Raw genomic sequence first — 19,374 nt, 5'->3', positions numbered from 1 at the left:
ACGGATCTTAATTTCGAGTTTCAGAACTCAAGATATGAATTTTAGGCGACTCTGACGCAGAATGGCAGCACATTCGAAATGCTTAAATAAACAATTTAAACCTATTTAAGGGATAGAATAAGTTTAGTAATGCCTCGTGCTCGATTCTGGAAATAGTCTCGGGTAAGGAGTGTTACAATCCAGCACTCTTTGAAGTGAAATTTATTGCAGCTTTTACACTTCAGCTTTTGGTCATCTACACTCCCCGCACTAGTCACCATCGGGGTGGAAGACTTCTGATTACGTTGTTTGCAGCCTCTCGCTCTACCAGAATATCCTACCGATGAAATGGAGCGTTCATGTTGGCTCCTTGATTTCTTTGTGGGAAATGAGAGTGTTTTACCTCTGGATCTCTTGTTCGTAACTCGAGCTTCTCTCTTAGCTTGCTTCCTTTCATTATTGAGCTCCTCGGCTTTCTTGGCCCGATTAGCTAATGCAGTGAACTATCGTATCTCAAGAATCCCAATCAACAGCTTGATTTCCTCATTCAGACCTTCTTTGAAGTGTTTACACATTTCTGACTCTGTTTGAACCCATTCAGTCGCATACTGACTTAGCCTTACAAACTCCCTTTCGTATTCTGCTACCATCTTATTTCCTTGTTTGAGTTCCAGGAACTCCTTTCTCTTCGAAGCCAAAAACCTTTGACTGATGTATTTCTTCTTAAACTCCACTTGGAAAAATTCCTAAGTGATGTTTTCCTTTGGCACCATGAAGATCTGATCTTCCACGGTGGTATCACGGTATCCTTTAAAGAGATACAGCACACTTTAAACACTCCTCAGGTGTACAAGATAACTTGTCCAATACTTGTGTAGTGTTCTCGAGCCAGAACTCAGCTTGTTCAGCATCATCATCAATCTTAGCCCTAAATTCTTCAGCCCCATACTTTCTAAGCTTGTCTACAGGGGCTTTACCAATTCTTATAGGTGCCATACCTCGTGGTACTTCCTCATTAGGTCGGTTAGGGGGTGGGGAAGGTTGTGGTATGTTAGGGCGATACCTCAAATAATCCCTAAACCACTCATCCATCATGTCAAAGAAGGCGGCTCTGGCTTTGTCCCGACCTTCAGACATAGGCCTTCTACTACTACTAGAAACAGCTCGTTGTACGGAAGCTGGAGCATGGCTCTCGGCTCCCTCAGACTCATCTTGCGCTTGATTGGAAGACATCTACTATATTCAAAGACGATTAAACAGTTAGGAGATGTCACACAATCAACATTCATATAATGGCATATACAGCTAAACTCAATGCACTCTATGGTAGTCCTAGAACGAACTAAATCGTAGCTCTGATACCACTAAATGTAACACCCCTTACCCATTTCCGTGACCGGGACCAGGCACTAGGCATTACCAGACATATACTCAGACATTTTTGAAAAATATGGGTCATAAAATTTCATTCCAATTTAAAACCAATCAGACAACATCTTAGTATCCTTATTATGGGCTTACGAGACCCTAAACATACATTAAGAACGGTTCGAAATCAAACCGATAACTTGAGAAAGTTCTTACAAAATTTTCTAGGTTAAGCCTCACATGTCAGTGCAGAGGCAATGCACACGCCTGTGTGCTTTGGGACACACCTGTGTCCCCTACCCGTGTGGAATTTATTGAATTTATTTCTCATATCGAACCTACAGGGGTTTTCACACGGCAAAGCACATGCCCATGCCTCTGGCTCGTGTCCTTAACATCGCCTAGACACGCCTGTGTGGTCGCCCGTGTACAAAAACTCGAGTATTATGTTTATGATGTCAGCATGCATCTAGGGGCACACGACCATGACACACGCCTGTTTGTTAGGTCGTGCCCTCCACACGGTTGAGGCACACAGCCGTGCCTCACCCGTGTGTTTACTACCATGCTAAATGTACATGGTCTAATTATACTCTTAATGACCTTAATATGCCTCATTGCATGTAAACCTCATCTCATTTCTTTCTATACATGCTAGGTTGTCTCCTTTATATTAAGGATTTCCACGACTTGTAACTCAATTAAGCTTGCCTCGTTATCTTAACTCATTGCCAAATTGTGGCCTAACCACCCCATGTGATATGGTCATATTATATATGACTAATTGTAACACACCATATTTAATCATCACAAGAACATTGGAACATAACATGCACAACTTGGTAGGTTATAACCTACACGAAAATGAGTCAATTCCCTTGGCCATATACAAGTGAATATGTATACTTTTATAAGCTTTCAGATTGGCTAATCAAATGACACATATAACAAAATAACAAAAGCCCTATACATGTCACTAAACAAAATAAGAGTATCTATATACCAAAGATAGACAAGATGATAGTGTGTTGATTCTCCAACCGTTTCACAATCTTCGTGAGTCCATGAGCTCTGTAAGACAGGAAAAAGAGAGGGGTAAACATTTACATGCTTAGTAAGCCCGACCAACTAGGAAGTAAACTTACTGATTAATTAGCATGCATCCATATTAGCCAATAAAACCAACAAGCATGAAATAGTTTCCCTATCACATGCACTCAATCGACAAGTTAGTTTCACAACAATACACCATGTAATTTGTCTTAGATGAGCTCATCATCCGACATTTTCATTTTTCTATCTCATGTTAATCTCGTGGAGTTTCTCGAAAATCTCGATGGATTATCCATTTACCGTCAAGTCATAAGAGCGATCATCTCAAGTACGCACTCCTGCGAGCCTCACATCATTCGGCGGGATTACCAGTCTAGGCTAAATTCCCCATAATGTAAACTCATAGGGTGATGTTAAGATTACCAGTCCAGGCTAAATCCCTTATAGTGACAAACACCCTTAATGAGCTCGGATCTGAATTGCCAGTCCAAGCTAAATTCAAACCCTAATAGGATTACCTGTCTGAGCTAAATCCACAATGCACACATATTCTTCAAGAGGCTCGATTGCTCAAGGAACACCTGTCCGGGCTAGATCCTTTCTATATTTGAGATCAATGGATTACCTGTCCGGGCTAAATCCTTTTCTGCAACACATGCAGGATCTAAAGTCATGTAAGCCATGGTTTATCCATCGAATTTCCCTTTCGACTTCAACCGGGACATTTATTATCATTTCATTATTATTAACACATTTCATGGATTTTCATGCCATCACTATAACCAATTATCATACATTCATAAAACATGCAATTAGACATATTAATAGTTTACTTAAATTTATTCGAACTTACCTAGTACTCATTTCGATTTCGCATTTCGGTTATTCCGAAACTTTTCGTTTTCCTCGATCGACCTCCAGTATTTGTTCCTCAGGGTCTATGACAATAAAAATGAATCATTAATACCTCACATTATTCTTTTCGAGTCTAAATTTTATCCCAGACAAAATGATCGTTTTACCCCTAATCTTTCACATTATTTACGATTTAGTCCCTTGGCTCGTATGATGAAATGCATGAATTTCTTACATTACCCAAGCCTAGCCAAATGCTCTTTCCTCTTATGGCAACTCACATTTTTCGATTATTTCACATTTCTACCACATATTTTACACCTTTTGCAAAAAGGTCCTTTTAGGGGTTTTTCATGAAATTCACCTAGGAAAAGATGTTTAACACATATTTAACTTTTATATTCCTCCATAAATCATCAAAGAATAAACATGTCACACATGGGTCACTTTACATACATGAAACCTAACTCAAAATATGTGTAGAAATAGAGAGAGTACGCTACCAGGATTTCAAAAATATGAAGAACATTAAAAACGGGGCTTGGGAGCACTTACTATTGAGCTTGAAAATGTTGAAAACCCTAGCAATGGAGGGCTTGATTAATTTAGCTGAATGAGGGAGATGAATGGCTGATTTTTGCCTTCATTTTCCCATTTTATTTCATTAATTAGCCAAATGACCAAAATGTCCTTAAGCCATTTCTTTTAAATTTTATCCATTCATGCCCATTTTTGTCCAAAAACTTAGAAATTGGACAAATTTCTCTTTAAGGACTTCTAATTAATAATCTAAATCAATTTCATGCAAATTGCTTCTAGAATCCAAGTTTTGCAATTTATTCAATTTAGTCTTTATTTTTCAATTGGATACCTTATTCATAGAATTTCTTCATGAAACATTAGCACATGAATATTTTTATATTCTAGACCTCATAATAATCATAAAACAAATATTTTAATATCAGATTTACGGTTCCAAAACCATTGTTCCAACTAGGCCCTATTTTGGGATGTTACAGTGAGGGCCGGTGGAGGGGGTGCGCAAGAGAAAAGGGGAAAGAAGGAGGGGGAAAAGGAGCAGTATGGGGTTGGTTCACGTGAGGGATGATGAGAGAGAAAGATGAGGGTGAGGACAGGATTAGGGCGAGGGCGAGGGCGAGGGCGAGGGCTAGGGGATGGGGGTGCTGGTCTATGGGAGGTTTGGGTGCTTGGGTCACGATGGGGGGGTCAGAAGATTCCGGATAGGGAGAGGGGAAAAGAAAAAATTTGTGTGATGAGGTGGAGGCTTGGGGACGGTGGCCAAAAAATGGGGATAAAGGTGGAAACGGCGATGGCTAGGGTTTGGGGAGTTTGAAAATAAGACAGAGAAGAAGAAAAATAAAAGGGGTTAGGGCTTTTAAGGGAGACACGGTCGTGTGAGGCCCATGTTGGGCCACACGGCCGTGTCATACACCAGTGTGGCATGTCTCCTAGCACGTTTATGATTAATAAAATAAGCCCAATCTTAAAACAACAAGGGACACGTCCGTGTATCCAGGACATGTTAGGCACATGACCGTGTCACACGGCTGTCTTTGATCTCCTTCATTTCTCCCATACCTGTGTAGCCTACCACACGCCGTGTGACTGAACACATGGTCGTATGCCTTGCCTGTGTAACTCTCTAACTTGTTTTAAATTTGAAAAATTAAGCTCCAATTTTTACACGGCTAAGGACACGCCCGTGTTTCCAGTCCCTGTGGTCAACACAGTCGTGTCGAACGCCCCCGTGTCTCTGTCGATTTTTGGGGATTTAAGCTTTAAGGCTTACACGGCCGAGGACACACTCATGTTTCCTTGCCGTTTATGTTACACGGCCATGTTGACTGGCCGTGTAGCTCTCTGTCAATTTCCTTTAAAAATGAAAACTAAGTCTAAAGATCCACAGGGCCAAGGACACGCCCTTGTGTCCAAGCCGTGTGGGTCACACGGCCATATTGCACGGCCATGTAACATATTATTGCCCCCATGTTAAGTCACATAGCCTAGGACGCATCCGTGTGTTCTAGCCGTGTGGGTCAAAAACCTGCATAATATAAAGTAAAAATGAGAAAATTAGCAGTGTTAGTACTCAGGTTACCTCCCGATAAGCGCTATTTTAAAGTCTAAGCTCGACTTACCTCGTATTCACACGGTTACTGTGATTCGCGGAGTTGAAAATCCTCTTTCTCACTGTTAATTCTTTTATTTAAATAAGGTTTAAGTCAAGTAATGTTTACCTTAAAAGAGCCGAAATGAGAATGAGTTACCTCGACTGTACCGTATGGGAAGACATTGAGTACTGTTTGCATTAAGCTTTGAAATGGTTATTCGAAGGTTGGTTTCATCCAATTACACCTGATCTCTAACCATAAATTGGTTCGTCCCATCCTTAAGCTTGTCATGGAGTCACTTTGGTTCATCGTGTATTCTCGGTTTCTCCTTGATATGTGTCTACCATTCATCTAGTTCATTGATTTGTAGTCTTCTTTCTTCATGATTTGTTCTTTTTTTGTCATATAAACTGGACCGTGGCTCTATCACGTTTTTTTGAGGTTTCCTATAAAGAATGTTGAACCACAAGGTTATTACACTAACAGAACTCGTAATATCATTTCGATCACTAGATATCCTAACAGAATCACGAGCTTGGAGTTTAATCCTGTCATCACCTACATGAAGTATTAACTCACCTGTACCAATATCTATGGTAGCTCTAGTAGTTGCTAGAAAAGGACAACCTAGAATTGAAGGTACATCACTATCCTCATTCATGTCGAAAACAAAAAAATCAACTGGGAATATGAATTTATCAATTTTAACAAGCACGTCCTCAATAATACCCCTACGAAATCTAATAGTTTTGTCTACCAATTGGACACTTATCCTAGTTTGTTTGGGTTTCCCAAGACCTAGTTGTTTAACATTTGATAGGGCATGACATTAATACTTGCACCTAAATTAGCCAAAGCATTGTTAACATTTAAACTACCAATTAAACAAGGAATAGTAAAACTCCCTGGATCTTTCAATTTGTTGGATAGTTTGTTTTGCAAAATGGCTGAGCACACTACGTTTAGCTCCACATGCGACAAATCATCTAACTTCTGTTTATTTTCTAAAAGCTCCTTTAAAATTTTGACGGAATTTGGCATCTGTGAAAGAGCTTCAATAAACGGTAAGTTAATTTGTAACTTTTTCAACAGTTTAAAGAATTTATCGAATTGTTCATTTGTGTGGTCTTTCCTTGTCATATTTGGATATGGAACATGAGGTTTGTATTCCTTACCGACTGAATCTTGCTTATTTTGGCTTACCTCAACCTTACCATTGCTTGCTACAGTTTCTTGCCTCAATTCAAATTCAGATTCAATTAACCCTTTTTCATCTTGAACAGTGATCATATGAAGATGCTCTTTTGGGTTAGTTTCGGTGTTGCTTGTCAATCTACCTTGTGGTCATTCTGAAATCATCTTTTCCAATTGACCAATTTGTTTCTCAAGCCCTTAAATCAACGCTTGTTGATTTTTGAGTGCTGTTTTGGTGTTTTGGAAATGAGTTTCTGACACCGCAATAAACTTCATCAACATCTCCTCAAGGTTCAGCTTCTTCTCCTGCTGGTAAGGTAGTTGAAAGCCTGGAAGGAGTTGTGGTCTTTGATTTCTTTAACCACCCCAAGAGAAGCTTGGTTGGTTCCTCCAACTTGCATTATAAGTGTTACTATAGGGATTATTCTGAGCTCTAAAATTATTACCCATATAGTTGACTTGTTCGTCTTCCGTGCTTAGGTTGTAGGATCGATTTTTTGGATGATTCCCTCCTCTATTTGCGTCATATTGCATCATCAGATGTACCTACGTAGAACTATATAAACCATCAATCTTTTTATTCAAAAGCTCTACCTAATTTGACAACATGGTGACTACATCAACATTAAAAACACTGGATGCTTTCATCGGCTTTGTTCTCATAACTTGACACTAATAATTATTCACTGACATCTCTTCTATAAACTCATAAGCCTCCTCAAGAGTTTTATTATTCAAAGTACCACCAGCGGTTGCATCGATCAACTTCCTAGTTGAGGGGTTCAAACCATTGTAGAAAGTCTGAACCTGTAACCATAAGGGTAACCCATGGTGAGGGCACATTTTCAATAAATCCTTGTACCTCTCCCATGCATCGTATAGGGTCTCTAAGTCCATTTGCACAAAGGAAGAGATATCATTCCTCAACTTTGCCAACTTGGCCGGCGGAAAGTATTTCAATAGAAACTTTTCAATTATTTGCTCCCATGTAGTGATGGACCCTCGTGGTAGAGAGTTTAACCATTGTTTAGCTTTATTCCTCAATGAGAAGGGAAATAACCGAAGGCGACTGGCATCATCAGAAAAGCCATTAATTTTAAAAGTGTAGCAGTACTCCAAACAGTTAGCCATATAAGTATTTGGATTTTCATCTTGCAAACCATAAACAGAACAAACTATTGAATCTTTTGAATAGTTTTAGGTTTCAGTTCAAAATTATTTGCAGCAACAGCAGGTCTAACAATACTCGATTCAGCCCCAGTTAAATTAGGCTTGAAATAATCGTACATAGTACGAGGAGCAGGATTCAGATTTACTAGATTTACAGATTATGATTTTCTGCCATCTCCTTAGTATTAATAACAGCATCCTCTTGCTCTTCTATTGTACTCTGTCAACTCTGCCTCACTTCTCTATGGTTTTTGCGAGCTATACTTTTGATCTCACTGTCTCTACTCATAAACTAAAGGAACCTGCCAGAAGCAAATAAAAGAAAAGCTAGTAAATTAAAGTAAAAACAAAAATAAAATGCAATAAAAATAAAAAAAATGGCTAAAGTAATAAAAATTAAGTGTTTCTAATAGTTTAGTCCCCAGCAACGGCTCCAAAAACTTGATGACGTCGCAAACTAACTAAAATACGACAAAGGCAAACGCACCTATCGAATGGTAGTATAGCTATAGTGAATCGGGAATATCGTATCGACGAGGACTAAAAGTACTAGTAATTACTATCTTTTTACTATCTAGCCTATAAATTGAAGGGTTGTTTTTAATCTAAAATTAAAATAAACTACTGGTACGTGATATTCATGACAGGTTTTAAATATTTATAATGAATCATTCTTAAAACTAACTAATATCACGATGAAGGCAAATGTACCTATCAAACAGTAGTATGGCTTTAGCAAGACCGAATAATGGGGTTTGTTTCAACTAACTAATTAACTAAACTAAGAAATAACAAAAAATAAAATTGGGGAATTACTTTTGGAAAACTCGATTGATTAAGACAATACCTAAGGAAAAATCCACCTAGACTTCACTTGTTATTTGACTCTGAATCGGACGGTTTATTCATTTGACTTGATCCGCAGAAATCCCTAAGTTATATTATTATCTCTCTCGAGACTAAAAATGTCTAATCCTAGGTTGAATAATTGAAATCTCTTTCTAATTAACTCCCTAGGGTTGGATTAACTCGATCTATGGATCCCCTTATTAGGTTTCACCCTAATCCAGCAAAATCTTGTCATCCTATCTCTAGGCGCGCAACCAACTCTACTTAATTATGACAAATGTACTCTTAGATAGGGTCTATTCCTCCTCTGAATAAGAGCTTAACTCGAATCAATATCCTGGAATATCAAAACAAGAATTAAGAACACATAATTAAGAACAAGTCAAATATTTATCATACAATTCAGATAATAATAACAAGATCTGTCTTAGGTTTCATTCCCCTTAGGTATTTGGGGGTTTTAGTTCATAACTAAAAAGGTAAACATCTCAGAAGAATAATAAATACAAAACATAAAGAAAAACCTAAAACTCCTTAAGGGAAATTAAGGGGAGATCTTCAGTCTTGATGATGAATCCAGCTTCTGAGATGGATCAATCAGCTTTCTTTGAGTAGTTCCCTACTTCTCTCTTTGTGTGTTCTTTTTCCTCCTCCTCTAGGGTATATTTATAGGCTTTGCAATGCCTAAGAACCCTCAAAATTGGCCTTTTCTGAATTGGACTAAACTTGGGCTCGGTAGGGACACGCCCGTGTGACACGCTCGTGTACGATTACTTTAAGCCGTGGTCAAGCCTGTTAAATAGGCACGAGCGTGTGGTCCATCCGTGTGAGCCGTGCTTCGATTCTGCCAAATTGACACGGTCGTGTGGTCTGCCCGTGTGAAGAGGTCCAGGCTATGTTGATTTCGTACGTTGGTTCATTTTCTCCGTTTTTGGCCTATTTCTCGTTCCTTTCACTCTACTATGCTCACCTAAGTATAAAACATGAAATTAAGGCATTAGGAGCATCGAATTCACCAATTTTAAGGAAAAATCATCCATAAAATGTGCTAAGCATGGATAGAAATATGTATTAAATTACGGTTTATCAAATACCCCACACTTAAGCATTTGCTTGTCCTCAAGCAAAATCCTCAACTCATAATCAAAATAAATTCTTCTCAACTCTTAATTTCTATCGATAATATCTCAAAATAATCCATAGGTAATCATACATTGAAAATTCAACTGAAAGAACATCAAAGTTTCAAACATTCCAAGTTGAGTATTTTATCATGAAAACATAGGTGTCTTCCCTCGTCTAAGTACTTTACCTTTGATTCAAAATGTCACAGAGTTTCACATCCTCACTAAAGATTCACTCAAATCACTTGAGGTGTTTAAGGATAATAAATGAAGCACTCAATAGTCAATAATGAAAAGTCATTACCATAGGCTTGCATGAAAATCAAATCTCCACTACTATAAATTGAGATGAAACATCAATCAAAAGGTCTTTAGAGGGTTGTAACGTGACTTTGGTTAGAGGGTGTGGTCACAAGCTGAAAGAAAGGGTTAGAATCGAGATTGAATTGAAAAATTGCCTAGCTAGAAAAATGGCTAGTCATCAATTACGTACAACAGAGCTTTTTCTCAGAATATGGAATTTAACTCTTTAGCTCAGAAGATCACTACTACTAAAATGTATACATGTATATATATATTTTTAGGAACAAGTCAAATTACAAAATAGAATAAAACATAGCTAAGCAACTATTCCAACTCAAATCTCGACAAAAATAGGGATCAAATTAATTTAGGGGATTTTAACAATAATGAGTTATGGGTTAATATTGAGAGTACATCAATGAATGGGTTGTTCGGATCAAGGGGGTTCACTAAGGGTTAATTGTGAAAGTAGGCTTTTATAGAGTGAGTGAGTTAAACCTAAGTGCATTTATCATTTTGACATATCAAATCAAATGGTGTGGTCTTGACATGCATAATCAAGCAAGTTCTAGAATAATAATTCAATACTGACGCACTCATAGTGAAAGTGAACATGAAAGAAATAATAGATGCTCTAAAGGCTCAAGATCTCACAAAAATTATGGCTTTTTGATGTTTAAACTTATGAATTCCAACTCAAGATAATACCTAAACTTAGGGAGACAGCCTAAAAGTTTTTAATTCTTCAAAAATCAACTTATCATGCTTGATTCCCTAATGTCTTAAAGTTTAAACAATCAATGCATAAATGCCTATGTTTTAATTCAAGATAATCAATAAAAGTCATAAATCAATCAAAATTTATCCTAAACATGATATGAGAGCTTTTCAAGAGAACAAGGCAATCATTCAGGGATTTTTCTGATAGTAAAATGAATACCCCCCACACTTAAGATTTACATTGCCCTTAATGTACGAAGATAGATATATAGAAAAGAATATAAAAATAAGGTAAGGAGAGAAGTGAAACTTCCTAAGTGATGAATGAATTTCCTTGAACTAGAGTTTTGGAGAATAATCAGTGTGAAGGTGGAGGAGGATACTCCGGCGGTAGTAAAGGTTCATTAGTCCATAAGTCCTGCACCAAAAGAATATTATATTTGAAGTTGGTTATGGTCATGGTCGAGCAGGACATGGCAGTCGTAGAGAACCTTCCCCAGTGGAGTTTCAAGTCCTTGAGTAATTGTAAGCTTTGGAGCTCTTTATAACTGTGATAGAATCAGGAACTCTTTTAGGAAATATATAAGGAAGAGTAAATACTCAATATGAATTAGTCGAAATTAAAATTTGTAAAATAATAATTATAAGTCCTAATAAAAATAAGGTGAAAGAAAAATAAAAAGTAGTCGTAAAATAAAATAAAAGTAAAAACATAAAATAATAAATAAAAGTTTTTAAACATCTTCATCGCTAGATGGTTCGTGAGGTGGGGGTGGGGATGAGATGTGGAAGTGCTGACAAATCTAGTGTAGTGTAGCATCAATGTGATTGAAGCGCTAAAAACATTGCTGTTCGAATCGAGCTAGGCACTCAAAGATGTCAACATATGAAGCCGCCGCATGAACTGGACGAGACGGTGGTGGTGGCTGAGACAGTGGGTCCTCGTGACATGGAGAGACATCATCAGTAATGTCCTCGGGGGTCTCCTCCTCGGTGGATTGGGAGAGACAGTACTGAGGATGGAATGTGCCACGTCGTTTCTCGATCATCCTCATACTTAGCATGCTCGAGATGCCCTGTGGGGACATTTGGCCCATGAGAGTGAAGGAGGATGATTGGGCTGCTATATTGTGGAGCTCGAGAGCATGCTCGAGATGCCTTATGGGGACATCTGGCCCATGAGAGTGAGGGAGGATGATTGGGCTGCTGTGATGAGGAGCTCGAAGTGCCGAGCCAACCGCGTCACATAGGGCCTGATGAAGATGACCCCCTTCCTATGTCACTCTGTCTGATGTTGAATAGTAAGGGCAATGAAATAAGCAAGCTCTATGACATGCCCGTGCGACATACACCGTAGAAAGTAGGTGTCGTGAGTGTTGACGATGCCAGTGCTCTCTCTCCTTCCTGTTAATGTGTGAGCCAAAATGGCGTGTAAGACCTCAGATATGGAGGGAAAGCCAATGCCTTGGAGCGACTACGATTGTAAGGGGCAGCGCCGGGGGTGAGGGTGTTCCAATATTGTAAAGGAGAGTGATGGATGTGGCGATTGAGAGTGTGGAGTTCATTCTCCTCCATGAACTCCTCAGTGTAAAGGCCCAGTGCGGTTCCGAACTCTGGGATGTTCAATTGGAGGACTAGACCGCCGAGGCGAAATTGAATTATTCTTGTGTCATCAAAACAGGCCATCACGGTCTGAAGATGGAACGTTGAGCAGAGTTCCATTGTGAGTTCGAGATATGTCAGCTCGACAATCTTAAAGAAAAACCCCCAAGGATCGGTGGTGAGGAGGGCCCTAATTGCATCCGTGAGTTGGACTTGTTCTAGTGCGGCCCAGTCTATACAGAGGCCCACTTCCAAGGGTCGGGCCCGTAGAATCTGGAAAAGTTCTTCTTGGGGCCCAGTGGGGAACTGCAGGAAAGGGTGATGAATTTTTGCGGTAGGACCCGAGGAAGATGATGCTCTCTTCCTTTTCTTCGAAGCAAGGACGGCGGCTTTCTTTCCTCGTAAAGATGACATGGTGTACCTGTAATGGAAGTTGAAGTGGAATGTGAATACTTTCCATGGGGCTTACATATTAACCTATACTATAATAGCCAAAGTAAATGTGCCAAATAACCCTATGAGAATAAGTAATAGATATATCTAAAGAATGAATTTGTGTTGGGTTAATAGCATGAAACCCATAGAAACAATAACCATGAATGAATGTATCCTAATATACTGACTAAGAAAATAAAAAGAAATTACCAAAACAAAACTTAAAAATATACATTTATCTACTTAACTATGAATGTGCACGTAAAATAGTCAAATGGAGAATAGAAATCATGAAATAAGTAAGAACTTTAACATTAAAAGGATGATAGCTACTTTAGATACAAAGTTTGAGTGATAGAAAGATTGAAAATAACATGAAAAGTGCAGTTTACTATGATAAATAGCATTAAAAATCAGTAAAATAAAAGAGAAAAGAGTAAATAAACACTAGAAAGAGGAGAATGGGCGTCAAAAATGGGGTTGGAAGCAGCGCACAGGCGTGTTAGGGAGGCCGTGTGGACTTGCAGCGGCTAGGGTTAGGGATTTTGGGTGAGGGAGATGATGAATAATGAAGGGTATTTATAGATTCTGTGACACACGGCCAGGGAACACGCCCATGTTCCCTAATTTCTGCCCGTGTGATTTGCGAATTTTGAATTTGGACGCGTCTAACAATTTCCCCACGCTCGTGTACTTTGGGCATATTGGTGCAAGCGGCTGTGTCTGTCTCTGTTCGCTTCTCCCACACCCGTGTATGAAGGTTCACGCCCATGTTGTTTTGACAGGTTCAGCCACGATTTCCAGGCATGGGCGTGTCGCACACCTATTTTGTTTTGGCAGGTTCGGCCACGGCCATGTCACGCGACCGTGGAGATTTATCATAGCCCGTGTTGGGGAAATCTTTGCCCTGTTTTCACACGGACCTAAGCACACCCGTGTGCTTGGCCGTGTCTGTGTGGTAAACCTGTATTCAAGAACTTCGTTAGTAAGTTAGGTGTTAAACACTAAAATTTAAAGAAGTTAATACAGTTAGTGCTTAGGTTACCTCTTGAGAAGCGCTTATTTATAGTCTAAGCTCGACTTACCTTTCCATTGAATGGTCATGGTGGTTCGAGGAGTTTATACTCCTCATTCTTGCTGTGAATCTCATCAAAATAAGGTTTTAGGCGGGTATTGTTTACCTTAAAAGTGCCAAACTTGGGATGATTTACCTCGACTGTACCGAATGGGAAAAATGCTAAGTACTGTAAGAAGGATTTCTTCATTCGGTTTGGCAATGATAATGTGAGGATTTGCGGCATCTAATAAAACTCTAATAAAACTCTATCTCTAATCTTAAGTTGATTTGGAAAGGTATTGAGCTTGTTCTGGCGTAGTTTTGGTTTATCGTGTGTTCTCGGTTTATGTGTCTACCATTCATCTAGCTCCTCGATTTGTAGCCTTCGTTCTTCACGAATAGGTCCTCTACTATTGCTTGAAAATGGCTCATGTACTTCCTTCAAGCTCATTTCCTGCAAAGTAGGTTGCACCATATTGCCAGTTTTAGTAGAATGGTTTAGACAATCACCTTCAATTTTCGATGTGTTGCCAGAATTGCGAGCTTGAAGGGTGATTGTTTCGTCTCCCACCCGAAGTGTGAGCTCACCTGTGCCAACATCAATAATCGTTCTAGCAGTTGCTAAAAAGGGCCTTCCTAAATCAAGGAGTGTTGCTATCCTCCTCTATGTTTAGAACAACGAAGTCAACGAGAAATATAAATTTATCGATTTTAACTAGCACATCTTCAATAATACCCCTAGGAAACCTTATAGTTTTATCTGCTAATTGGATGCTCATCCTAGTCAGTCTGGGTTTCCTAAGACTTAGTTGTTTAAACATCTTGTAAGACATGACGTTAATACTAGCCCCTAAATCAGCTAATGCATTATTAACATCTAAACTACCAATTAAGCAAGGAATTGTAAAACTCCCTAGATCTTTCAATTTTTTGGGTAGTTTATTCTGTAGAATAGCTGAGCAAACTGCGTTTAGCTTCACATGCGAAGCCTCGTCCAACTTCCGCTTATTTGCTAAAAGCTCCTTTAAAAATTTCATTGTGTTTGGCATCTGCGATAGAGCTTCAATAAACAGTAAGTTAATATGTAATTTTTTTAAGTGTTTAAGGAATTTACCAAATTGTTCATCTGAGCGGTCTTTCCTTGTCGCATTAGGGTATGGCACACGAGGTTTGTATTCTGTATTTACCAGTTTCTGCTCATTGTGGTTTACCTCACCTTTACCTTTGCTTATCTCAGTTTCTTGCCTTGGTTCTGGTTCAGGTGTGACTAACCTTTCCTCATCTTGACTAGTAATCACGTTGAGTTGCTCCCTTGGGTTAGATTCTGTGTTGCTTGGCAAGCTACCTTGTGATCGTTCAGAAATCAACTTGGCAAGCTGTCCAATTTGAGTTTCGAGCCCTTGGATCAATGTTTGTTGATTCTTAAATACTGTCTCGGTATTCTAAAAATGAGTTTCTGACACCAATATAAACTTTGAGAGCATCTCTTCAAGGTTCGGCTTCTTTTCCTATTAGTAGGTTGGTTGTTGAAAACCCGGAGGATGTTGTAGCCTTTGATTTCCTTGACTGCCCCACGAGAAATTGGGATGGTTCCTCCAACCTGCATTATAAGTGTTACTATATGGGTTATTTTGGGGTCTAGAGTTATTGTTACCCATATATTGGACTTTGTTCCTCCTCGATGCTAGGGTTGAAGGGCTGATATTCTGTACATGCTCCTCCTCCATTCGAATCGCACCTCATCACTGGATGTACCTGAGTAGAACCACACAAACCGTCAATCTTTTTATTTAAGAGTTCTATTTGGTTAGATAGCATAGTAACCGCGTCGAGGTTGAAGACACCGGCTGCTTTTGTCGGCTTTGTTCTCATAACTTGCCACTGATAGTTATTCAGTGACATCCCTTCAATAAATTTGTAAGCCGCCTCAGGTGTCTTATTATTGATAGTTCCTCCAGCGGCTACATCAATCATCTGCCGAGTCGAAGGATTCAAGCCATTATGGAACGTTTGAACCTGTAGCCAAAGCGGTAACCCATGGTGAGGGCACCTTCTCAAAAGGTCCTTGTATCTCTCCCATGTATCGTAGAGTGTTTCTAAATCCATCTATACAAAAGAAGAGATATCATTACGTAATTTCGCTGTTTTAGCTGGTGGAAAATATTTTAATAAAAATTTTTCGGTCATTTTTCCCAAGTAGTGATTGACCCTTGTGGTAACAAGTTCAATCTCTATTTAGCCTTATTCCTTAATGAAAAGGGAAACAACTAAAGACGTATGACATCATCAGAAACACCATTGATTTTAAATGTATCGCAAAATTCTAAGAAATTTGCCAAGTGAGCATTGGGATCCTCGTCCTGCAAACCATCAAACTGAACAAACTGTTGTATCATTTGAATTGTGTCAGGTTTCAGTTTAAAATTATTTGCAGCAATAGCAGGTCTAACTATACTTGACTCAGTTCTTGTTAAATTAGGTTTAGGATAATCATACATAGTGTGCGGAGTAGGATTCTGATTAATAGCAATCGCTGGAGGTAGCGAATTTTCTTGGTTTTCAGCCATCTCCTTAGTTGTGGTTTTAATATCGTCCTCTTGCTCGTTCTCTGTGTATCTTAAGCTTCGCCTTATTTCTCTTTGGTTTTTGCGAACTGTGCGATTGATCTCACTGTCAAAAAGTGATGGTCCTGATGGGTTTCTTCTAGTCATAAACTATAAGAACCTGCTAGAAAAAGAGAAAAGAAAAAATTAGTAATAAAAATTAGAATAAAATTTAAATTGCAATAAAAGTAAATGGATAAAGTAATAAAAATCGAGTGTTCCTAATATCTTAGTTCCCCGGCAACAGCGCCAAAAACTTGGTATGTGATATTCGTGATAGGTTTTAAATATTTATAATGAATCGTTCTTGAAACTAACTATTATCACGATGAAGGCCAGTGTACCTATCGAATAGTAGTATAGCTTTAGCAAGACCGGATTATCGAACCCAAAGGAACTAAAAGTACTAGTATTAACTTTCTTTTTATTATCTAGCCTAAGAATAATGGGGTTTGTTTCAACTAACTAATTAACTAAACTGAGAAATCACAGAAAATAGAATTGGAGAATTACTTTTGGAAACCTCGATTGATTGAGACAATACCTAAGGAAAAATCCACCTAGACTTCACTTGTTATTTGACTTTGAATCAGATGATTTATTCATTTGACCTGATCCGTAGAAATCCCTAAGTTATATTATTATCACTCTTGAGACTAACAATGTCTAATCCTAGGTTGAATAATTGAAATCTCTTTCTAATTAACTCCCTAAGGTTGCATTAACTCGATTTATGGATCCTCTTATTAGGTTTCACCCTAATCCGGCAAAATCTTGTCACCCTAACTCTAGGCATGCAACCAACTCCGCTTAATTATGACAAATGTACTCTTAGGCAGGGTCTATTCCTCCTCTGAATAAGAGCTTAACTCGAATCAATATCCTGGAATATCAAAACAAGAATTAAGAACACATATAAGAACAAGTCAAATATTTATCATACAATTCAGATAACAATAACAAGATCTATCTTAGGTTTCATTCCCCTTAGGTATTTAGGGGTTTTAGTTCATAACTAAAAAGGTAACATCTCAGAAGAATAATAAATACAAAACATAAAGAAAAACCCAAAACTCCTGAAGGGAAATTAAGGGGAGATCTTCAGTCTTGATGATGAATCCGGCTTCTGAGATGGATCAATCAGCTTTCCTTGAGCAGTTCCGTACTTCCCTCTCTGTGTGTCCTTTTTCCTTCTCCTCTAGGGTGTATTTATAGGCTTTGGAATGCCTAAGAACCCTCAAAATTGGCCTTTTTCGAATTGGACTAAACTTGGGCTCGGCAGGGACACGCCCGTGTGCGATTACTTTAGGTTGTGGTCAAGCCTGTTAAATAGGCACGGGCGTATGGTCCTGTAACACCCCTCGCCCGTATCCCTCGTCGGAATGGGGTTCGAGGTGTAGCCCGACTTAAACTCAGTCAATCACACAAAAACAGTGCCGAAAAATTTCAATCAATTTAAAACTTTTCTTTTCACATGCAATCTGTCCCATATATGGGCTTACGAGGCCCAAAACATCACTAGCCAACACCTTTGGCTAAATTATAATATCACATACTCAACATTAAAACCCTATACATGCCATAGACTCGAAATACTAGGATTTACTTACACCAATAGCGTGAGCTCGACAGTGTGATAATATCTCCGGCGAACTCCAACCCGAGTAGGTAACCGAAGTCAACAATCTATAAAACAGAGGAATGTAACAACGGAGTAAGCTTTCATAAGCTTAGTAAGTCTTAAGCAATGCAAACAAATAAACACAATTATACTTCGATTATTCAATTTCTTAAGTGGCCATATTCTAGGTATATTGCCATCTCGCCAAATACACACAAACACATAATGCACGTTCAAAGATTCTTATCACACTTAATCAATTCAGTATAACATAATTAAATCGAATACTTTCACATACTTTCACACCTCGACCCGGTGTATCATGATCATAGATATAGTTATAACATTTATTCACGTATGTATCACAATGCACGCTTATGATTCATTGCAGATCAAACTCACATATGAGTACATAATGCGTACCTATCCCACTTAACGTACTGAATGTATTCATTTGTCAACCTAACACGAGGTACCTTAGTCATGGACTTATATCAAATCACCGGCATTTTACCTGTTAGGCTCGAGGCCCGATATCAGTTCACCGGCATTATAGCCTACTAGGCTCGAAGGCCCGAATAGTATCTCACCGGCATTATAGTTTGCTAAGCTCAAAGGCCCGAATAATCAAGTCAACAAGTTCCATATAACATATTCATATCAATTAAGTACTAACATCATTCGAACGTATATAATTATACATCTCAAACACTTTTCTTTCATCTCATTTTCACACTTAGCATTTGATAGCTTATGCATAACATTTCACTCACGTTCATTTCAAACTTATCATTCGATTATAAAAGCATATTGCATTTTTACCAACATGTTATACTTGCCATTAGGCCATATAAGCATGATACAATACACTATCATTTCATCTTTAACATTCGGCTAAACCCTTATCTTACAAGGAACGCCGAATTCACATAACATATCATTTCACCGGCATTACGCCTGCTAGGCACGAAGGCCCAAATACACATCACCGACACGAAGCATGCTAGCACACGGCGAATACACATCACCAAGACGAAGCTCGCTAGGCACGGCGTCGAATACACATCACCCAAGACTAAGCTCGCTAGGCACAAAGGCTCGAATACACATCAAGGCACTAAGCACGCTAGGCACGAAGGCGAATATAATACCAAGACTAGGCTCATGGATTTATCCGGATATAATACCAACACGAAGCTCATGGATTTAACCCGAATACACATCAAATATCATGCATATTTAATCATATATTAATACATCTTCAACTTATCACATTCGTAGTCATTTGCAACATTCGGGTATAAGTTCC

The 19,374-nt window shown here is 38.7% G+C and overlaps 2 non-coding genes across 2 annotated transcripts; both read left to right on the top strand.

The window, feature by feature from the left end:
* The first annotated feature begins 7,404 nt into the window (after positions 1 to 7,404).
* On the top strand, positions 7,405 to 7,511 carry LOC128289611 (small nucleolar RNA R71). Its single transcript, XR_008279255.1, has one exon. It is a non-coding gene; the product is annotated as a small nucleolar RNA R71 (small nucleolar RNA).
* An 8,362-nt stretch (positions 7,512 to 15,873) lies between these two features.
* Positions 15,874 to 15,980, top strand: LOC128289994 (small nucleolar RNA R71). Its single transcript, XR_008279634.1, has one exon. It is a non-coding gene; the product is annotated as a small nucleolar RNA R71 (small nucleolar RNA).
* The last annotated feature ends 3,394 nt before the right edge of the window (positions 15,981 to 19,374 follow it).

This window comes from Gossypium arboreum, chromosome 2 (genome assembly GCF_025698485.1).
Source record: "Gossypium arboreum isolate Shixiya-1 chromosome 2, ASM2569848v2, whole genome shotgun sequence".
Classification (NCBI taxonomy): domain Eukaryota; kingdom Viridiplantae; phylum Streptophyta; class Magnoliopsida; order Malvales; family Malvaceae; genus Gossypium; species Gossypium arboreum.
Note: the sequence above shows the minus strand (reverse complement) of the source record. Positions and strands in the feature narration are given on the sequence as shown.